We start from the raw sequence: 22,067 nt of genomic DNA on the forward strand, positions 1-22,067 counted from the left end.
TTTAAGAATTACATACAAAATAAATAATGTCTCAAACAATTTTAGAATTATTAAATATAAATTTATTTTTCAGATTCTTTTTCCAAATTAAATATAACGTCTAACATTTGACTGTCCGAAATGTCGTCATTTTGAGTGAACATAACTTCCAACATTTGAGTGTCCGAAATGTCCTTATTTTGAGTGAACATAACTTGCAACATTTGAGTGTCCGAAATGTCCTCATCTTTCAGTTTTTTCTCTCTGTCAATCCACATGTTTTAACTTTAGTCGATTTTATCCATCTTATTTCATCCCTCTTTAGTTATGCACACTACTTTTTTCTCTCTCTCCCTCACCAGTGTTATTTAAATCTGGTTCCGTTATTACCTTTTATTTGTACATCATTTTTTCTCTTTCCTTTTACTCTTTACAGCCACTCACATTCTTCACGTGCCTCTGCTTTAGTATTCTTCTTCTCTCTTTCTTTGTTTCACAGCCTTATATTTTTTCCTTTTTTACTCTCTTACACTTTCTTATATCTTTTACACTGTTTTACTATGTATTACACAGTACCTCTGTGTTGCTCCCTCTTGCTGTCTGTCTCTTAACATTACTCTCTCTTTCCCTTATGCTCTCCTTCTCTTGTTTTTTTTCCGTTTTTTTTTGATTGCGCTAACGGGGCGCTCACCGGGAAGCGCACCCATGAGAAAAATGAAGTCAAGAGTGCTAAAAATTGTAGTGATTTTTTAAAAATGGGAGGTAGTTCCGAAAAGAACTTTTTTTTAATGTTTTTGTTGTTTTATATATATTTTTTTTCTGAAAAGTTTTTTTTTTGTCTTTTTTAAAAATTTTATATTTTTTTTGTTTTTTGGGGGGGGAACAACGAAAAACAGGCATTAGAAAGGGCTCAACAGGAGCAAAAAAAAAAAATTACTTCTTGGGGTGTTTTGAGCACTTGTGGTTTTCAAATGCTCTATTAATTAAAATGATACTCATATTCCCATAAGAAATTAGTTCACCACAATAAATGCTCACTAGCTTCAGGTGCACAAAATTCTTTTGAATACTTGGGACCGTCTCCCTCGCCTCTGGTCCCGATAGAGTTTCCTGTGACGATATACTGGCCACAGGAGTTGGTGGGTTATCCTGGAGGTGACGCACCTCAGCAACGCTATAATTGATTGGATGCCACCTCTGCATGTGGCGGTGCATAGTATAGTTTCCAAAACTATACTTTTTGTCTGTGCCTCGGGACAGAACTGCTTTGCAAATGAGGCATGTCACGTACCGGGCATTGACCTTTTTTTGCTCTTGAGGGTAAGAAAAAAATTGCCATATTAAATGGTCTATGTGGTGGGATTGCCGGGGCTCTTCACGCAAGAACTGCCTCGGCTCTACGTCCGCTTCCTCTTCCTCTTGGTTTGGAAGGAACTGTGCAGGTGGTCCTTCCTTCCTAGGTGGTGGTGGGGGTCCACCAGCTGCAGCTACTACAGATGCCATGACTGAACAAGCAGAAACAGGTCTTCCTCTCACAAAGATGAAAGTCAGAGTGTGGAAAAAATGAGGGGTTTTCATCATTTGGGAAAAAAAAATGTTCTAAACCAATGAAAAGTGTTATTTTCAGGTCACATGACCTGTCACGCTTACGTTACGCGTCCCGCTCCGCGCCCGGAGCGCTTCCGGGGTGCTGCGCTTTGCGCCTCGTTCGCGCTCCGGAGCACTTCCGAGTGCGCTAACGCGGCGCGTCATAAGACGCATTACGCGGCAACGCGATACGTCGCGCTTACGCGACGCGTCACAATGTTGTTCTCGAACGCGGCAGTTGTGCAAACGGAATGTTTCCCGGTGCGCGGATCGGGTCGCGGCACCAAATTGAGCTAACGGGAAGCTACCCGGTGCGCGGACCGGTAGCGAAACTAAAAAAAAAAAAAATTATATACATAAAAAAAATTCTATTAAATACATATAAAATATATTTTTCCTTTAAAAGAAGAATACATTTTACAGCTTTTAATATTTGCTATTAAAAAACCATTGAAATTCACTGAAAAAAACCATAGGTTATAGACCATATATAGTTAGGAATTAGCATTTACAGAACCTTGAAAATTCACTGAAAAAACCATAGGTTATAGACCATAGATAGTTAGGAATTAGCATTTATAAAACCTTATTTTACTCACACAAAACCATTGAAATTCGCATACATAGTTAGTTGCACTAACTATATATTTCGCGCACCCGCAATCCACTGCTGATGTCACATATTACATCATTCATGACATGGTCAGTGACATCACTGATGACATCTCAAATGACATCACTGATGACATCTCAAATGACATCATTCATGTGATAATATGATGAACCTCTTCAGACTCTAATATAACCTTATATACACTCAGTGTAAACAGACACTCACAGACTGTCACTCATCCATGGATTTACTCACACACCTAGTGTCATGCAAAGAATCAATCACACCTCCATTTCCTCAACTATACAGTTATACACACCTTACTTATTCAAACAGATACTAACACATATTTACTCTCTTATACAATCCCTGATACAATTTCACAATGATCCATAAAGCCACTCACACATTCACTGGCTCTTATGCACAGTTATTTATATATGTCAACTCTCACATATACTGTGTTTTACATATGTTCTTACTTTGACATGTAGCACTGAGATATCCATTCACTCACCAATACACTCATGCACACAGTCAACCGCCCATACAGCTGTTTCCACATGCACTTTTGAATCCATACATCTAGTGAATCAACTGCTCACACATCTATGCACAGAGTCATACACCTCCCAACCACCCACACACACACTTAGTCTCCCATACAAATACTTGAGCAACCAATCAATAACCCATATAGTTACTCATATAGCTACTGATCAACACATGCAGCAGTTTACAGAACAACAGACATAATGATGCACAAATTAAGACAGTTTAGTCACTAACCCATGCACTCAGTGAGACACATTTAATCACTCACTCATACAGTCAGTCAGTCATGCACCTACTAAATCCTTCATCCAGACCCTTATACATCCACTCATTCTTCAATATGTAAGACATATTTTAACTTTACAGAAACATACAGTCACTGGATGTTATCAGTGATGTAATTTGAGATGTCAGTGATGTCATCAGTGATGTCACTGACCATGTCATGAATGATGTAATATGTGACATCATCAGCAGTGGATTGCGGGTGCACGAAATATATAGTTAGTGCAACTAACTATATATGCGAATTTCAATGGTTTTGTGTGAGTAAAATAAGGTTTTATAAATGCTAATTCCTAACTATATATGGTCTATAACCTATGGTTTTTTCAGTGAATTTTCAAGATTTTGTAAATGCTAATTCCTAACTATATATGGTCTATAACCTATGGTTTTTTCAGTGTATATATATATATATATATATATATATATATATATATATATATATATGTATATATATATATATATATATATATATATATATGTATGTGTGTGTGTGTATGTATGTATACATATAAACAGGTTAAGGAAATTGGCACTATGTAATACAAACTTCAAGGTGACTCTTATATAGAGTGCTTGAAAATCTTTATCGAAGGGCACAGCCTTCTTTACCTCTCATCTCTTGAAGTTACGAATAGAGATTAGTTTGTCTGGAAATATTCAGTGATTGAGTTGACTGTGATAAAGTTCGCTAATAATAGGTGGAATCTCTTTAAAATAAGTAGATAGGCTGGAGACCTAAAGGACACAAAGGGGCTCCAGATAAACCCCCTAATTATGCTGGAGGCCAGTCAATCTCTTCAAAGTAAGGACCTCTATTTTTCTGCTTGAACGTGAAGTGGACTACATTTGCCACCAAAAGCCCAACATGGGCCCTCGGACCACTGACGTACGCCCGTTGACCAGGTCCTTTTCTTCACTCATATGGAGCAGATGTCTTCAATAAGCTGAACCGTTCCCACCAGCTGCTTCCTGCAGACTCCCACATGCAAGGTCCAATCTCTGTACACTACAGAAAGAGAAGAATAAGACAAAAAAGGCTCAAATTAATGAACAAAAGACAATTTTTGTAAGGTAAAATGAGCTTATATTTGAACTGGGAATGACTAATTCACTACATAATATTTTATGCTGAAATTATTTTATCAGCCAGGCTAGCCTGACTCCATGTGGCTGGGTTCAAACTGGAGTGGCATAGTGAGCAAGAAACGATGGATTTAACGAAGGTCTCTTGAATGGAATGAATGTTTGATTCTCTCAGCATTCCATCCATCATTTGTTGCTGCAGCACTTTTCGCCCTAAGCGGGATGGGTATGCTCAGATGTGGGTCCCTTGCTCGCTGTGCCACTGGATTCAAGCTAGCCTGCCTGATGAGTGGTTTTACCCCGAAACCAGTCCAGGATGCTGGTTTCCAGTACAGGGAGGACCTGGATTGCCAGTTCGGGTTGGGCTGTTCCCATGCGGAGCGGGTCATGAATGATTTGCATATGGCTGGGTCAAAACTGGGTTGGCGTAGTAAGCAAAACAAAAATTGATTTAACACAGCTCTCTTGACTGGAGGTGAATGTTCGATTCACTCAGCATTCCAGCCATAAAATAATCGACACACAAACGCCATTCATGCTAAAATGTAGCACTAAATTACTGATTTACATTTCACGGAATTATGCATAACTTTGCCACTCCTAGAAAATAATGTTAACACACTATCCTGTGGTATTGACATTTACCAGGTGTGGTATTACTCAACCCACTTCCAGCAGGACGCTTAATGGGCCCCATCCTTGAAACTAATTAAGTGCGTCAGATGTGCACCTCAATTAAACAAGTCACCAGGGTAAAAATGGGATAATCTGTAACCATGTGTGACATGCAAAGCCCAAATGAGATTAGTTATTGTGCAGCCAGGTCACGCTTGTAGCTAGTAGATAAGAGTTAATATGAATGATTGCCTTTATTGATGGATGCAAGTATTGGGGGGCAAGGGAGGGGGTTAATGAGAACCAGAAGGTGTGAGGACAACGACAATCAGTAAAGACGGGTCTGCATGTATTCCCCAGCTATCTGCAGAGGTCTGGCTTGGAGCCTGTGATCTGAAGGGCTTCTGCGTAGAAGACCTGTACATCCCTTTCTTGCAGTCTTCCTAAACTAAACGAGTGAAGGCATGGCTTTAAGTGGGATGAAAAAACTGGAGGGTCTCTCAAAGGGGCGTGGCCAATGTAATTAAGGACGTGGCTTAAAACACGTAAGCTAAAAATCTGTGCTTAGCATAGTGTGCTGCCCCACTTGTATTTGGCTGTTTGTCATTGGATCCAGATATGATATAACAAGTAACATCAATTAAAAAGAGAAAATGACTCTCTTTAAAAGATTTCCCTTCCCCTACAACCCTCACCTTGCATGACGGCATGCCGTAACTTCTCCACTAGTGAGAAGTGAGCAGTCTGAGCAGCGAACATAGACGTGCCGGCTGTCACTGCAGTCCATTAAAAAAAATGGACCGCTTGTGCCAGGGCACAAAACAGAGCCAGATAGAGACCCATTTCGAGGCCCCCTTTCAAAAACTGCCTGTGCTCAGACCCGGTGAGACCCGGCCCACTTAAAGCCCTGAGTAAAGGTATGAATGGTGTAAACTAAAGATAAAGTGTTCTAGTAACAAGACTTCAGAGCGGTGTGGACTGGCTGGAGAGAGGCTAGCTGTGTGAATGGCTGCTGTTTTGGATGGTGTTTGCTGGAATAGATTATGCGATTGTTGCAAGTCTGTCGCCTTAATGCCGGATTTGTACAAGTGCTGTATGAGAGTGAGCGATCAGACTGAATTCAGAGGGCTGCTGTTACGACTTTACATCTCTGCTATGAGATTTTTTTTGTGAATAAGTCTTCTTTCTGGCAGCCCAAAAAAGCCTGGATTGTTCTACCATCCCTTTGGGCTCTCTCTTGTGGTTGCTTCCGCCCCAAAATCCTTTGGTGCGCCCCGTAACTCCGCCAAGCCTCAGGGGTGGCGCAAAGCAAGGGGCGAAGTGTGGGCAAGGCGAGAGATAGAATAGCGGGCGCCGCCATTATGGCGGTCGCGCCGATCCGCGGGGACAAGGTGGTGGGGGTGGGACTACTCCCACCTCCCGTGAGGGGTGCATAGGCGGGATACCGGGGGGAGGTGAACCGGAAGCACTTTAATGCTTCCGGTTCACGAGGGCACCTAAAAAGAGGGTGCGGGGAGCGAAACAGTCTCTTGTTCTTTTGCTTCCCGCAGGCGCAGCACCCGGGTCACCAGCGGCCCGTAATTTGTTTTCTCTTTTGTTCCCTCTGCAGGGCTGCGGTCTCATGGTCGGAGGAGCGAGAAACTGGTCCGGGCAGCGTGGGCGTGGCGGAGGAGCTTTGGTCTTGGGGAGGAGCAAACAACAACAAACTGAGGAGGATTCCAGCCGGATATCCCGCTGCATGGTTTTATTTATTTATTTATTTTCTTATATAGCGCTTGATTCAATTCCCGAAGGGATATCTCCGCGCTTGTGCTTCTATCAGATGGGCTCCAACATGATCATATGCAGATAGCAAAAAAAAAATGTTACAATAAAACTGAGTGAATAAATGAGTTTTAAGATTTTTCCTGAAGGATTCTAAATTAAGAATTTGTTTCAGCATGGGTGGAAGAGAATTCCAAAGAACAGGGCCTTTGTAGGAGAGGGCACGACCTCCGTGTCTGGTTCTTCTAAACCTTGGGACCTGTAGTAGCTGATGACTACTGGTGCGTAAAGTGCGTACAGGGACGTATGGTACAAACTTTTCCCTCAAATATTTGGGACCTGTACCATACAGACATTTATGTATTGTACAGCACGTTTTGAATTCTATACGTTGTCTTATCGGCAGCCAATGAAGCTGATGAAGAAGGGGACGAGATGAAGTTCTAGGTTGAGCATTGACAACCAGCCTCGCCGCAGTATTTTGGACTACTTGTAGTTTTTTTATTTGTTCCTCATTTGCCGCAATCAGCAGACCATTGCAATAGTCCATCCTACTGACCACTAATGTCTGGACTAGTGTTTTCCTGTAGTTATCAGGCAGGAACGGGAAAACACGCCGTAACAGCCCAATTACACGGAAGCACACTCCTGTAACTTGGTTAATGTGTTCTTTGAATAGGAGTGCTTGATCCAGACGTACTCCAAGGTTTTTAACAACTTGTTTCGGGCTGGGTACAGGTCCTAGCTCCAAGGGCCACCATTCTGGGGACCATAGGAGGGTAGCCCCACCAAACAACATGACTTCCGTCTTGGCTACATTACACTGGAGATAGTTCCGTGCCATCCAGTCTGCCACAGCTCTCATCCCATCTGCAAAAGATTTTTGAATTGCGGGCGTGAGAGTCTGGAAGGGGAACAGAAGTTGGGTGTTGTCAGCATACGACACCGGGGTGAACCCATATTTTCTTACAATGTCCGCCAAGGGGGCCACATACACGTTAAAAAGTGTGGGGCTTAGGCATGAGCCCTGTGGCACTCCCTTGGTGAGCTCCCTTGAGATGGAATTATGGGAGCCCAGCTTGACTCCTTGTAGACGACCCGAAAGAAAGCTTTCCAACCAGGACAGAGCCATGCCTTCTATGCCCACGTCCTTCAAACGACCGAGAAGTATTTCATGCGACACCGTGTCGAAGGCAGCGGATAGATCTAACAGCACCAGAATCGTTGATCCCCCCTCATCGAGTGACATCCTGATGTTATCGGTCACTAAGATGAGGGCCGACTCGGTGCTGTGATTGGGCCTGAATCCAGATTGAGAGTGGTCCAGGCCCTCCGCTGTCTCGATGTAATTCGACAAGTGAGTGTTTACATGCCTCTCGGTCATTTTGCTAAGGTAAGGCAGGAGGGAGATGGGCCAGAGGGTGGAAAGGTCTGTCCATGGAAGTGCGGCACTCTTCCGGATAGGGTTCACCACCGCTTTTTTCCATTCCCTGGGCACGTGTCCTTCCCTAAGAGAGTGGTTTATTATATCTCGGATTTGAGGTCCGAGAAGAGTACTCAGCGAGGCCATCATTTTTGCTGGTATGAAGTCATCGGGGGATCCTGACTTTATGTGGCCAATGAGGGAAGGAAGATCTAGTTCACCGACTGGTGGAAAGGCTGTCAAGGAGACATTTCTTTGTGTAGGTGGCGGAGTAGGAGCACAGATATTACTTTGATGACTGGGAGCCTTCAAAATTCTCGTAAATCGAGTTGATTTTGTTTTCAAAGAACAGGGAGATGTTCTCGCAAAGGGAATGGGAGTAGTCGTCTGGGCTATCACAGGCTGTCGGTTTTACGAATGCCTGTACTACTTTGTATAATTCCTTAGAGGAATTGACCGCCTCTGCGAGTTGCTGAATGATGCTGTTCTTTCGCGCCAGTTTTATGTTCTTATAATATTAAGACTGGGCTTCGCGATGTGCTCTACTGTTTTCTTCTGTGCGTGCTTTCCTCCATTTTTTCTCTATCTTCCTGCATCTCTGCTTCTCAACTCTCAATGCCTCAGTGTACCATTTTTCTTGTTTACTTGCAGGGAATTGTTTATGCAACTTCACGGGGGCCAATTTATCTATTGCTACAGTTATGGAATCATTAAATTTAGCTAAGGCACCCTCCACATCTTCTGTTGCCGTAGTGTTAGGTTTTTCCCAGACCTTTTGTAACTCCTCCACCGTTACTCTGTGCCACTGTCGACGCCATACTGGTGGAAGAGTATTCTTTTTAGGGCGTATGTCCACTTCTGATATACAGAAATCCAGCAGGAAATGATCTGACCAATCTAGCTGGATGGTGGGTTGGCACTGAATTTTGGTACTATTTGAGAAGAGCAGGTCAAGAGAATGGCCTCCCTTATGTGTTGGTCCATTGTTCTGCAACTCCAGACCTAGGGTGGACAGGTCAGCTAGTAAGGATTTAGTTTCAGGAAGCTCTGGTATATCTGTATGAATGTTAAAATCGCCAAGGAGCAAAAAATTTTCATTGGCTCTAAGGTGAGGAGCTAAAAGCTCCATAAGAGAGAGTAAAACCTGAGCTAGGTCTTGGTGGGCGATAAACCAACACTCCCTTCCAAGATGCTCTTGTGGCGGTAATTACTCTAAATACCATTATTTCCATATGTGGGCTACATTTTTGTTCCAAGATAGTAACTTTCAAATAGTCTTTGTGTACAATGGCTATTCCACCGCCTACTTTATCTGGACGATCTATATTTAAAAACTTATACCCTTGGGGGACCCCTAAGGCTATAGCAGGTGTTGTATGGGGTTTGAGCCATGTGTCTGTGAAAAAACCCAGATCGGGCTGAGATGTTTGTAATAAGTCCCATATTTGGATTTGATGCTTGGGCATGGAGCAAACGTTTAATAATAAACATTTTATATCTTTTGTTGGTAAGTCCGTTACAGTGTTTACCTTACTAGTGGAGTTTAAAAAAGAGGCTTGGAAATGACATTTACAACAAGAGAAGGGGCCTTCCGGGCATGGCCATTTATTACTAACGCAGCCAGAAATTAAGGGTTGACTAAGTGTTAATAGATGTTGGCGAGAGTACCTAATTATGGGATTCTCCATTGTAGTGCAGTCCAAGGGCGTGGAAGGCAGGGCCCCTGGTCCCGGTCCCGTTATGGCGCAGACGGGCAGCTCTTTGGCTGCTCTTCGGCGTGTCTTCGGCTGCGCGCAATCGCTGCGCGCTCAGAGGGGTGCGAGGGCTAAATAGCCCCAGAAGAAACCACTAGAGGGCTACCCGCTGCTGTGGTTACCGGAAGTTCCGGAAGTGCTTGGCTCTCACCTGTCCGCCCTCCGCACAACGGTACTAATTACCCTGTCGGAACGAGGCGGACAGGAAGAGAGATTGAGCCAAACACTGCTTGCTGCCCTGAAAAATGCTGTGCTAAAAGGTGCTTCCCCTCCTTGCGATTCAGGTAGGGAGAAGCTCAACACGATGATGCTTCAGATTAGATAACACGCGTGATATTTCGCAGCGTGCAAAATGTGTGCTGAATTATTTAAAAACCAACCAATGCATAAAATAATTGAAAAAGAGTAAAATGTGCAATTTCGGCATGCAGCATAGATCGCTGTACGGGGACCAAAGTTGAAGCAAGCGGTTCGTGGACTCTGCCACCGTCACTTAGCACTTGGCAGCCTATTAGCAACGTTGGAGCAGCGTTCGTCGCGGCGGCCCCCCGTGGCATATCGTTTGGCCCTGCGGAAGGCTGCAGTTACCCAGTGGAGGTGGATAATTGGGTTAATTTCTCCGGCCATGCTTGCACATGTGCGCGATTGTGGCCTCAGTAGAGTAGAGTGTGGTGCTCATAACGCCATGGTTGTGGGTTCTATCCCCATAGTGAGCACAATTTTTTACTTGTGCTATCGATGGGCGAATGATGAATGCTCCCGCAGCGTTTATTTAGTGGGGCGAAGGAAAAATGCTCCCGCTGAACATAACAATAATTAGCAATCCATTCACATGAAACCCTCTGATTCGTACATCGTTTTGCCCTACGAAAGGCTGCAGTTGCACAGTGGGGTGGATAATTGGATAAACTTCCCCGGGCATGCTTTGCAGGTGTGCGCGATTTCGTTGCCTCAGTAGAGTAGTGTGTGGTGCTCATAACGCCATGGTTGTGGGTTCTATCCCCATAGTGCGCACAATATTTATTTTGAGCTAATTTTCTGGTAGCGGTCGAGGCGGGAATGCCCCGGTTACTTACCGGTAATCTTCATTACTCCGAGTCCATGTCTTCCTCGCCACAGTAATATACATATGAGCCTCCGGCTCCACACAGAACTCCAAGTAAAATAAAAGAGCAGCGCTCTAGTCTCCCCTCCCTCCTCCAATATGGCCCCAGAGGCTTCATCCAATCCTATAAAAGGATACATACCAACCAGCCCAGCCTGAAAAACCAAGCCGCAGACATGAAGCCACCACCAGGGCCGGGAGGGAAGGGAAACAATACTGTGGCGAGGAAGACATGGACTCGGAGTAATGAAGATTACCGGTAAGTAACCGGGGCATTACCTCCTCGTCCTGTCTTCCTCGCCACAGTAATATACATATGAGCCGATACCAAAGCAATCAGCTTCATGTAAGGAAAACAGACCACACCATCCGTGCAGCGAAAACATATTTTAATATACAGAGGCATAACAACCCAAAAAATGGACAACCTCTTAAGGCACCCCAGCAGTCAAAACAGAGGAGGCAAACGAAACAGAACCCCCACCCCCAATCTGGAGGCGGTAATGGGACATAAAGGTATGCGGAGAGACTAGAGCGCTGCTCTTTTATTTTACTTGGAGTTCTGTGTGGAGCCGGAGGCTCATATGTATATTACTGTGGCGAGGAAGACAGGACGAGGAGGTAATGATAAATGCTCCTGCAGAACATAACAGATAATTAGCAATCCATTCACCTGAAACCCTCTGTTTCGTTGCCTGAAGTGGTAACCCACTAGAACGTATGTATACTGCAGAGTAAGAGCGCTCTGCCTGTAGCGCAGTTGCACAGTGAGATTTATGGGCATTGGTACTAACCATCAGCACCTCGGCGTACTGATCATGCAGATTTTGCGTTTATTAAAGCATTCTTAGTGGTGTAAAGGTTAAATCACCGGACTATGAAACCGGGCAACAGGGTTCGAGTCTCGACAACGGCTCAAACATACTGTGATTCTGTACAAATCACTTGTGTGGTTTATTTTGGCTGCATATGCAAGCAAAATGATAAAGTAATGGAATTTGAGTTAATCTCTAAATGGTTTCCAGTTACCCTTAGAGTGAATGTTTAAAGGAAATCTGTGCACAGATATGTGCCATGGTTTATTATCCCTGGAAAAGACAGTCCGGCACTAGTTTCCTACTAAAATTTGTTCTATTTATAAGCGGAAGGAATTTGCATGGGGAAAACAAGTTAATGTGTAGAATGTTGTTGTGAAAAAGCGAGTCCACACATTGTCCCCAGGAACATTCTCAATCAGGCAGTAAATGTCCCAGTTTAAAACCACAAATTGCGGCAAATAATTTCCCCGAGGCAAATGTATGACATAGTATTCCTGCAGCACTCCCAGTGCAATCCCAAGTAAACTGCATTGGCAGTCCCCCTTTTTTCTAGTCACTGAATGTTTTAATTTTCCAGTAGTGCTAAATATAATTCGTGCCAGTTAGCGTCTAACATTTGTACAGACGTATCATAACTCTCATATGGCATGTGATAAGTAATACTGGAAATTAAATGTGCCAATCACGGAACTGCTCTTATTAATGAAAATAGCCCACCGGTGTTGAGAGGAACGAGCGCTCTAAGCCTGGCTACAACTGCTAAGGTGTGGTTTGTTCTATCGATTATTCCTAATTTTAGTCTGCCATTTAAATCAGCTTGTTCGCAAGCCTTTCAGACACCACGCTCCTAGATCAAAGTGCGCCACATTCAGGTGAAGTCCTGTTTGTGTTTCACTGTGTGTTACTATTTTCAAGCATGCTAGCAGATGGTCACTGCAGCAGAGCGTGCCTCTGGTTGTGTGTGCTGTTACTATTTATACCTGCCTGTTGCGGCGGCAGCGCCCGCCTCTGGTTGTGTGTGTTGGTGTTTCACTGTGGGTACTATTTTCAAGCTTGCTAGCAGACGATGGTTTGCAGCAGAGCATGCCTCTGGTTGTGTGTGTTGCCAACGCCTAGGTCGTAGCAGGGAGCACGCGATAGCCTAATTTTAGTCTGAGCCATTTAAATCAGCTGTGTCGCAAGCCTTTCAAGTAACGATCACAAATAAGAGACGCCATGCTCATAGATCAAAGTGCGCCACATTCAAGTGTAGTCTTTTGCAATGCGCACCTGTTGGATGTCACGCAAAGTTGTTCAATGTCAATAGTAATAAAGTCACACCGTTCACGCCACAGTTTGCATCGTTGCAAAATGGGTCAAGTTTTATTGGCCGTTGAGTTGGGTATTATTGATAGTTATATGCCCTATATGGTTTGTTTTGGCATGTCACCGCGTGACCGTGTTATTGTGCGGGTGTTACCACGTGACTGACCGTGTTACCGCATAGGTGTTACCGCGTGACTATCAACGTGTTACAGCGTAGGTGTTAGCACGTGACTGTGTTACCATGTAGGTGTTAGCGCCTGACTTTGTGTTACCACGAAGGTGTTAGCGCGGGAATGTGTTATCGCATGACTTTGATCATGTTACCACATAGGTGTGACCGCATAACTGTGGCCAGATGTTTACCACATGGGTGTTTACTGCGTGGGTGTTTACCATTTTGAAGTTTACCGCAGCATAAGTGTTACCGTGCGACCGTGTTACTGCGTAGGTGTTACCGCGCGACCGTGTTAATGCTTAGGTGTTACCGCGCGACCGTGTTAATGCTTAGGTGTTACCGCGCGACTGTGAACTTGTTACCACGTGACTTGGTGTTACCATGTGACTGACCGTGTGTTACCATGTAGGTGTGACCGCATGACTGGCCAGGTGTTACCGCGTGGGTGACCGCGTAGCTGTGACCATGTTACATGCCTGTGACCGTGTTACCACGTAGGTGTTACCGCATGACTGACTGTGTTTTACCACATGGGGGTAACAAGTAGTGGTTACTGTGAGTATTACCGTGTGTTATCAAAGTGGCTGTTGCCACAGGGAAGTGGCTGCAGTGATGTTACCACAGGGTCGTTTCTGGGTAGTACCACATAGATGTTAGCACATGGGTGGTTACAACGTATTATCATGTCCATCTTAGCACGAATGCATCGCATGATACGCAGGGGTAAGGTAGGGGACCACTTAATCTCCCCGTACTAACAAATATGAATGTGTCCTCATATAATGCGATTGGGTTATGCTAAGTGCTCTCAACATAATATCCTATTTGAACTAGGCGAATGTTAGCCAGCTCTGGAATGAGCCAATGCACTCTTACACTAATCGGAATGCCGAGAGTAACTAATAACTAAAAACAAGGAAATTAGAATTTCACCCAGCTAGATGGCTGTTTATGGGTAGCAAACTGAGGTTCTGATATATGGGTTGCCATTTGTGACCATGCTGGTCGAAACAAAATGGTATAAGATAACAGTCGGAACGCACACTGTACGATTTGGCGCAGATCTTGTGATGGCTGGAGGCTGGCCCCAGTTACATGGTCCGCGAGTGGTCAGATGTCAATGTTCAGTAGCTAACGCGACTGTTGCTACACTAAGCGCTCTCATTAGAATGTCTGATTTCAATGTTCCGCAGGTAACGCAACTAGTGCTACTCTAAGCGCCCTCATTGAAAAACACAAATGCAATGCTCTCATGTAATGAAACTGGTACTCTGCTTAGCACTCTCAAAGTCGCTGAAAATCGTATTTCAATGTTCTTCGTGTAATACAACTGGTGTTATACTAGGCGCTCTTAATTGGATTTGTTGATTTGGGTGTTCCTCCCTTAATGAGATGGGTGCTATGCTAGGCGCTTTTAATTGGAAGTATGATTCCAATGTTCCACACTTAAAACAGCTGGCGCTATGCTAGGCACTTTTTTAATTGAAAGATGATTTCAATGTTCTTCGCTTAATGCAACCGGAGCTATGCCCCTTGCGGAAGCGAATATATCCCTGCTTGCGCTAATTTCATGCCATAGTTTGGGGTAGAACTTACTTCATGGAGTAAGAACGCAATGCTACGCATCCATGGAGTGCCCACTATTTTCCACGGAATGGACAAAACTTGGGCGTTTTCTCAGAATGAAACATGATTGCTTACTATTGGCGTCACGTGAAGACATCACTAGCCATTGTAATATCACGTAAATATATCCCAAGTCTTTGATGCCAATCTTGGGATTTCTGGGTGGCTGAGGCTTGCACCAAAGTTAGGCAGAAACCACCACTCTAGTTAGGGCAAAGAAGTTACACTCCAAAGATAACCCCTGCTCACCCCCTTTAGCGCGTATGCATTACATGTCCATGGCACCCTTTGTGCCCATGTGCCCAAACACTTCTGCATTTGATGACCCTTTTTTATATTACTGTACCTATGCCCCCGCTAATAATCTGTGTTCTGCTCCTTTATGTATGGTGGATCCATAATGGCGACACCTGTGATGTGACCCATACAGCGACGTCAGCAAATTGTCAGGGACACTTCTGCTACGTGGCGATGTGTTATGCTTCGCTGTCTTTCAGGAGTCAGGGGTGTTGCGCCATCCAAGACGCTGGTTTGCATCAGTACACCGTTGCATAGCATCGCGGGCAGTAGCGTAAGTTTGCAATTTTCTTTGCCCTGTGACTCAGGGAGAAATCTTTAGCATCAGTACACTGTTACATAGTATCATGAAAAAATGCAGTAGCGTAAGGGTTAGCTCCTATCTTGAGGCTAAGAGCGCTAATCATCGGTGTTTTCGGTTCCTTTAATGTATGGTGAATCCATAAAGATGACACCTGTGAATTTACCCATACCACAATGTCAGCAAATTGTCAGGGCCACTTCTGGTACATGGCGATGTTACGCTTCACTGTCTTGCAGTTCAAGAGTCAGGGCTTTGCGCCATCCAAAACGCTGGTTTGCATCAGTACACTGTTACATAGTATCGCGTGCAGTAGCGTAAGTTTGCAATTTTCTTTGCCCTGTGACTCAGGGAGAAATCTTTTGCGTCAGTACACGGTTACATAGTATCATGTGCAGTAGCGTAAGTGTTACCTCTTACCTTAAGGCTAGGAGCGCTAATCACCCAAGACCCTGGTTTGCATCAGTACACTGTTACATAGTATCTCGTGCAGTAGCGTAAGTTTGCGATTTTCTTTGCCCTGTGACTCAAGGAGAAATCTTTTGCGTCAGTACACCGTAGCATAGTATCAAGTGCAGTAGTGCAAGTCTTAGCCTGTCAATAGGGCAATACATTGATGGACGTTCTAATTTTATTGTCCCTGCAGTGTCACGAGGCCAGGGTGCATAAAGTTAGGGTTGAGAACAGTTTCAGGGACAGGGCAGGAGGCACGGAGTGCCATGCAGGGTCCACCTCCAATCCGGGTCTTGCGCCTAGGTGGTAATGGCCCATATCGCCTAAGGCGAAGGGTCACTTGATTTCAGTAGGGGCGAGTCGCAGGGCATGACCTTCCTAGTGGGCTGAGGGGGAGAACGGATTATCGGGCAACTATGCTGTCCTGTGGCGGTAAGGTCATGATTGGTAAGCATTGTCTCGGTCCTTAGCGGTCAGAACCATGTAACTCCAGGCGCAGTGACAGCCGGTAGGTAGGCTGTCGGGATGCGGGGGCGAGACAGTCTTCCCAGTGGGCCTGTCGCCACCCTCGCATGCGCATCAAGGCGCAAGTATGCCGAATTTGGCAGCCCCCGTTTATGGAGTGTAAGGTACAGGGCGTCGGGGGAGAATATCCGTCTGATAAGCTGTACCCCCAGCACAAGCCTACTCCGGCGGAGTAAGTTGTAGTTTACTGGGATCTAGAGGCTGCCAGTCATTGACCTTGCCGTAGGCTCTAGAGGGGACACGCAGAAAGTGAATATATGCATTGTTAGATTTACGGTAGGAGTGTCATGTGTATTAGAGTTTAAGGTTAGCCACTTTACACCAGCTGTCTAACAATGTATCCGGACTTTCTGCATAATTGTACATAATATGAATAAACAAGGTTTAATTTTGTAATAAAATACGGCCGGGGGGTAACTCCCCCTATTCCAAAGAGTAAAAATTGGTGTGGTCTGATTGATTGCCTTGAAGGAGGGAGGGTGACCCCATCCGTACAAGGGCTGCAGTTACAAAAGACAAATAGGGGACTCGGCAAGTACCAGACCATATGCGACCTGGCAGGGGACATGCAGCATAAGCTGCTGCCTGCCTAACTTGTCAGCCTACGGGCGACGCAGGCAGCCACAATCCAGGCACTTGGGAGAGACGACTGAAACATCCTCATCGGAGACACGTGACCCACAAACACCCACCCCGCTCATTCTCCAGGGGCAGCACAAGGTTCCCACTCACTCTTCTGGGCCCAAAAAAGCAGCAATCGGCATCAAAGTGATCAAAGCAGCATGACACCAGTTAAATAATGGCCCAGAAACCAATCTAGCAGGTCGCCTGTCGAATTTCTCCAAGGAGGTTTTCTTTTCGTCGGTGGTACATGATGGAGCTTCCAACATTCTCAAGCCATGACATGCAAGAGCTTAACATGTGAAAACAGCCACGGCGCTAGATACTGCGCTTTTCAGTGACATATCTCCTGAAAAACCTGAAGTCTCAAATTTTTGCACGTTGAAATAAACCCTACAATAATTATCATCCTTTCTTGTGAAGCTCTTCATTCTGCACTTCTGTTTTAGGTCCTGTAAATTCAGTATTGCTGGATCTCAAATTGTCATCCAGAGAAGGTTGTAAGGCTGAGTTAGCCTCACTGGGACTTAAACTGGTGACTTGCAGTCGTAGCAGATGTCAGCAGCGAGTGTTAATTCACTGATACAGATCTCCTCCATGATCCAATAAACATAAGGAAGGCCCACAGGGGGGCTTACAGAGACACCAAGACGAATGTGTGGTTCATCACCTGGTTTAGAGGTTATTATAGTTACCAGGGATGGATTCATTACAGCAAACGCAAGACAGGTTTACCATCTGTCTGACATACAGAGAAGCTAGATATAAACAATGGGCCTTAATTCACATAGCTTTTTGTGTTCCTTACAACAGATTTCACTTACTACATGGCGTCACAGTCCTACATTTCAATCCGTATTGGCAAGGATAGACCAGCACAGGTTTTTAAGACAGACCTTGCAAAGGTAATGAAGTACTAAAATTGTAGGAATTTTGCTGGTATTCTTAAACAATTTGCAGTGCCATTCCCACACTGGAAACGTGTAAATCTACCCTTAAAAAAAGTAGGAGAAAAATAAAAACATTTAAAGTGTGCATGTGCTGATGCACCTCTCTGCACACGTAAGGGCTGCCAGTTGGCACACTTTTTCTAAATTATCTGTCCAACAACAGTGCAGCCAGTCCTAGTTGTTGAGTTTTTCTATGGCAAGAAGAACTGCATGAGTACGCCAGTTCAGTACTGCCACCTGCAGTCAGGATGGAATACTACATTAAAACCTGCATGACTAACAAACACTATCAAACGGGAGGTACCAAAAAGTCAACCGATTAGTCTTGGTATTCTAGCATTCAATGTCAATCAAAACATTCTAGGTCTCTGTAACTTATCACTGTTTTAATGTAAAAAAATGAGTACACGGCTGACTGATAAAGTGAAAATCAATCGCCTTATTACTTAATGTAAGCTGCGTATGGGGTATTTGTAGACTCATTCATACTATATTTAAACCAAGAGGCCTTGAACGTTAAATTCCATTAACTATGCACGCCTGTGTGACCAGGACAGGCCGCAGGTGCAGTCTGCAGCTAAGTTACAGTAGAATCACCCATTGCTCCAGTTGAGGAGTTTAATGCACCATGAGAAGTGGAGAAGTGTGGCTCAATGGTTAGAGCAGGCAGACCTCAATGCAGAGCTCTGGCCAGGGACCAGGGTTCGATTCCCACCTCGGCGGGTCTCGGGCTCATTAATTCCGTGACCGGATATTCTCGCCTCAGTGCCTGTTCTGATCATGGGTCCCACGCTGCAACTCTGGGCAATAGCTTGCTTAGTCTCCACAACAGCCCCCACAACGCGAGGGATGCCTGGTCTGCACCATGGGGGTGCCCAGGAGTGGACACTTCACAGGGAAAGCCAGGAAGGGTTCCCTTGCGGTATTCGTACAAGCGCCGGGAAACCCACTGCGGGTAGCTGTGCGCTATACAAGTACAAAAACATTTACATTTACATGACCTGAGAAGGAGGTGAGGACTTGCGGTAGAACAGGTTGAATGTCAGTCAAGGCAGAAGCTGAAAGATTCAGGTTAATGCTGAAGTGACATGTGTAGACCCTCCCATTATCACTGGTATGGGCTCCTCAGTGGTGTGAGGAGTTTCTCTCATAAACAGCCACTGATCCTAGTGAACCGCAAGATTACTATCAATGGTTTGCAAAGTTTTTTACATTGGGTGGTCACCTTCACATTGGGACATTCAAGACCTTTTAAATTGATGGCACTTTTTTCCCTCTAGGTGGTCCACTCAACTCGTAGTTACCCTTTTAGAATGAACTTGGGGCGTTGAGTTCCAGTTCGGAGCGGTACAAAAGGGGGTGGTGATGGACGGAGCATCTGAACCAATCAAACACTCACACCCAGTCAACAGATCTGGGTTTAATCCATCACCGTTCTTTAGCCCACTCTGCCACCCCAGTTCAGACATGGCCATATGCAAATCAGTCTGACCCTGTGCCTCATGGGAACAGTCCAGCCCGAACTGCCAAGCCATGCCTTCCCTGGACCGGAAGGAAGGTTCCTAGGACCGGTTTCTGGCATTACAGCCGTCTTCAGCTAGGCTTGCTTGAAACCAGTGGCAAAGTGAGCAAGGGACTCATGTCTGAGTATACCCTGCCGACTTATGGCGAACAAAGCAGTACGAAAGGGGGTGGTGATGGATGGAGCATCTGAGCCAATCAAACACTCCAGTTCTGGGCATCGCCCGAGACAAGCGAGCCCATACTATGAAGGCGGAACCCAATTGTTGCTTGTTGAATGATCACGAGAGAACAGATAGACAGGCTACATATGACATACAGGGAGGAACTTACACTTTGCTAAATGCACAAGCTATACATGTTTCACAATAGTCCTTTATGGGCACTGTAATTTGAGAGTAACTGGCGGACGACAGGGGGTATTAGTCCTGGGAGGAACTTAGTTTGGGACCCTGGTATTGTCTGGTAACAGCACCACATGCATAGACACATGTAAAGATACAGACAGAACAAGGGTTTATAAACAGTTGTCAACAATTTAACTCTGCAGCTAAAGATTATACTCATTTGCCTAGACACATAAATACTGCATTAAAATCAACTTCATATTTGCATCCTAAACTCCACTTCTCAAAATATAAGGAGTCGACATAGTGGTGATATCCAAGTCAGACCACGCCCATTCCCTAATGAAATGGGAGAGCTGGGGCACCCAGACAACAGAGTATTGTAAATGAGCCAAGATATTCAGAGATACCCAACATACTGTTATATTCCAGGTAGGTACCCCAATATAGGCTCAGGTAACATTGTAACCTTTCCCCTATACCCTCCCCTACATTACACACATAACGGTTCTTGGGGACTGACCTTTTACCTGGATACGACACTGCACACAGAACGCAGGATTTTCACTGGTAAAAGCCTCATACATTATGCAGGAGGATTCTTGGAAACTCAGCAGGACTACCATCTCCTGTATAAAGTTCATTCCAGATGTCATCCTAAGTCCGACAACTGGCACAGCAAGGTAGAACCCCCGGGGAGACCTTTGGGTATAAAAACATCACATCTTGCTGAGACAAGTAGAGGAGATCAGGATTTCCCTGCCGACACACGGTTGTGAGACGCTGAGGTTTCTGCATGTAGATACTCCAGCTCGCAGTGTTCTAACAACCCTTGAAGGGTGTCCAACTCGAGACCAAGACGGGGTCCCACAGTCTCACACTTCAGGTAATGGGGTTGACTTTATCACAGAGGGATTCTTGGCTTAACACCTGTATACTTGCTAGGTAAACTTAGGTACATCTAGTTAGGGTAGCATCGTAGGAGTTCGCATTTTATTGTCATGTATTTTATATGCTTGCCTGTATTGATGGTTATAGCAAAATGGTAGAAATCTACTATCCTTTTACTTTCTTGGTGCTTCAAATCATTTATATCTGTTACTGGTTGTTTTAGCACACCTGTTTCACACTAGAATAACGACTGTTAAATAAATACTTATTGAAAAACGTCCATACCGTTTATTCTATGTATCTCTCTGAAGACTAAGTGAGCACAAGTGTCTGAGCGAAAAGTAGTACACGGTTTCCAGGGTCCCGAGGGATCAGGGTTGTCATGTTCGATAGTTGCTAAGAACTATTCTCGCCCTGATAAGAGGAGTTTCTAGTGGCACTGTGAGCTAGCTGGTATACAGGCCAACATACCAGGTGGGGTGTTTAGAATCAGTCCGACACCAATCCTACAGTGTATGATGTCTAATCGCGCAGATTCTATATAGGTTTTATAGGAACTACACAACATTACATATCAAGGGAGTAGCCAGAAAATTAATATACCCCTCACTTGGAACCAAAGCTCTGGGGGCACCAAACAAGCGAAGCAAGTGAGCCTCAACCTCTCTAGAAGAGCTCCCTTTCATCCAAGCAGCTATCCTCAAGCAGCTAACCATTCATCCTTTCACCCTTCCATCTACCTGTTCGATATCCACCATTTCACATTTACATTCTATCATCCATCCATCTATCTTTCACTATTCTATCCATCCATTCCTTCAATCATTTCATCTTTAAACATTTCATTCAGCCACCTATCCATCCGCCTTTTCAGCCACCCATCCATCATCTATGCATGAATCCATCCATTCACCCAAACATCCATCATTTGACTTAGCCAATCAATAAAACCATTCATCCATCAATTGATTGTGTCCATTCATCCTCCCAGATTTCCATTTACGTTGCCATCCAGGCATCCTCTGAGTATCCCATTCGCTCTACCATCCTTTCACTCACCCATCCATTCTCTTAAGACTTCCAACGACTCTGCCATCCTTTCAGTCATACTCTTATATCCTCTCAGATTTCCATTCACTCTGCCAGCTTTTCCACCACCCATCTGCACATCGTCTAACCCACTCATTCTTTCACCTACCCAGCCTCTCACCCACCCATCTTTTTAGCCACTCATCTGCATCCTTTCACTCACTCCTCCTTTCACCAATCCTCTATCCTTACATCCACCTATCCTTTCACCCACCCACCCAACCTTTTACCCACCCGTCCATCCTTCTTCCTACTCATCCTTTAATTCACCCATCCATCCATCCTTTCACTGACTCAATCATCTTTTCACCTCCCTTCCTTTCATCCACTCGTGCATCCACTTGTTCATCCTACTTTCCCTTTTCCAGAAGCCCATCCTTCT

General features: G+C 44.7%; 1 protein-coding gene across 2 annotated transcripts in view; it reads right to left on the minus strand.

Annotated features, from left to right (window-relative positions):
* Window positions 1-39: 39 nt before the first annotated feature.
* The window catches only part of VCPKMT (valosin containing protein lysine methyltransferase), a 60,011-nt gene continuing 37,983 nt past the window's right edge, over window positions 40-22,067 (minus strand). Inside the window, exons 6-7 of one of the 2 annotated variants that reach the window (XR_013600868.1) lie at window positions 20,229-20,407; window positions 3,475-4,028 (exon numbers count right to left, since the gene is read on the minus strand). The gene's annotated coding sequence lies outside the window, so the exon portion shown is untranslated. Of the gene's footprint in view, window positions 4,029-20,228; window positions 20,408-22,067 lie in introns of both variants that reach the window. The other variant, XM_078659713.1, reaches the window with a different exon arrangement.

This window comes from Lissotriton helveticus, chromosome 9 (assembly GCF_964261635.1).
Source record: "Lissotriton helveticus chromosome 9, aLisHel1.1, whole genome shotgun sequence".
Taxonomy (NCBI): Eukaryota; Metazoa; Chordata; class Amphibia; order Caudata; family Salamandridae; genus Lissotriton; species Lissotriton helveticus.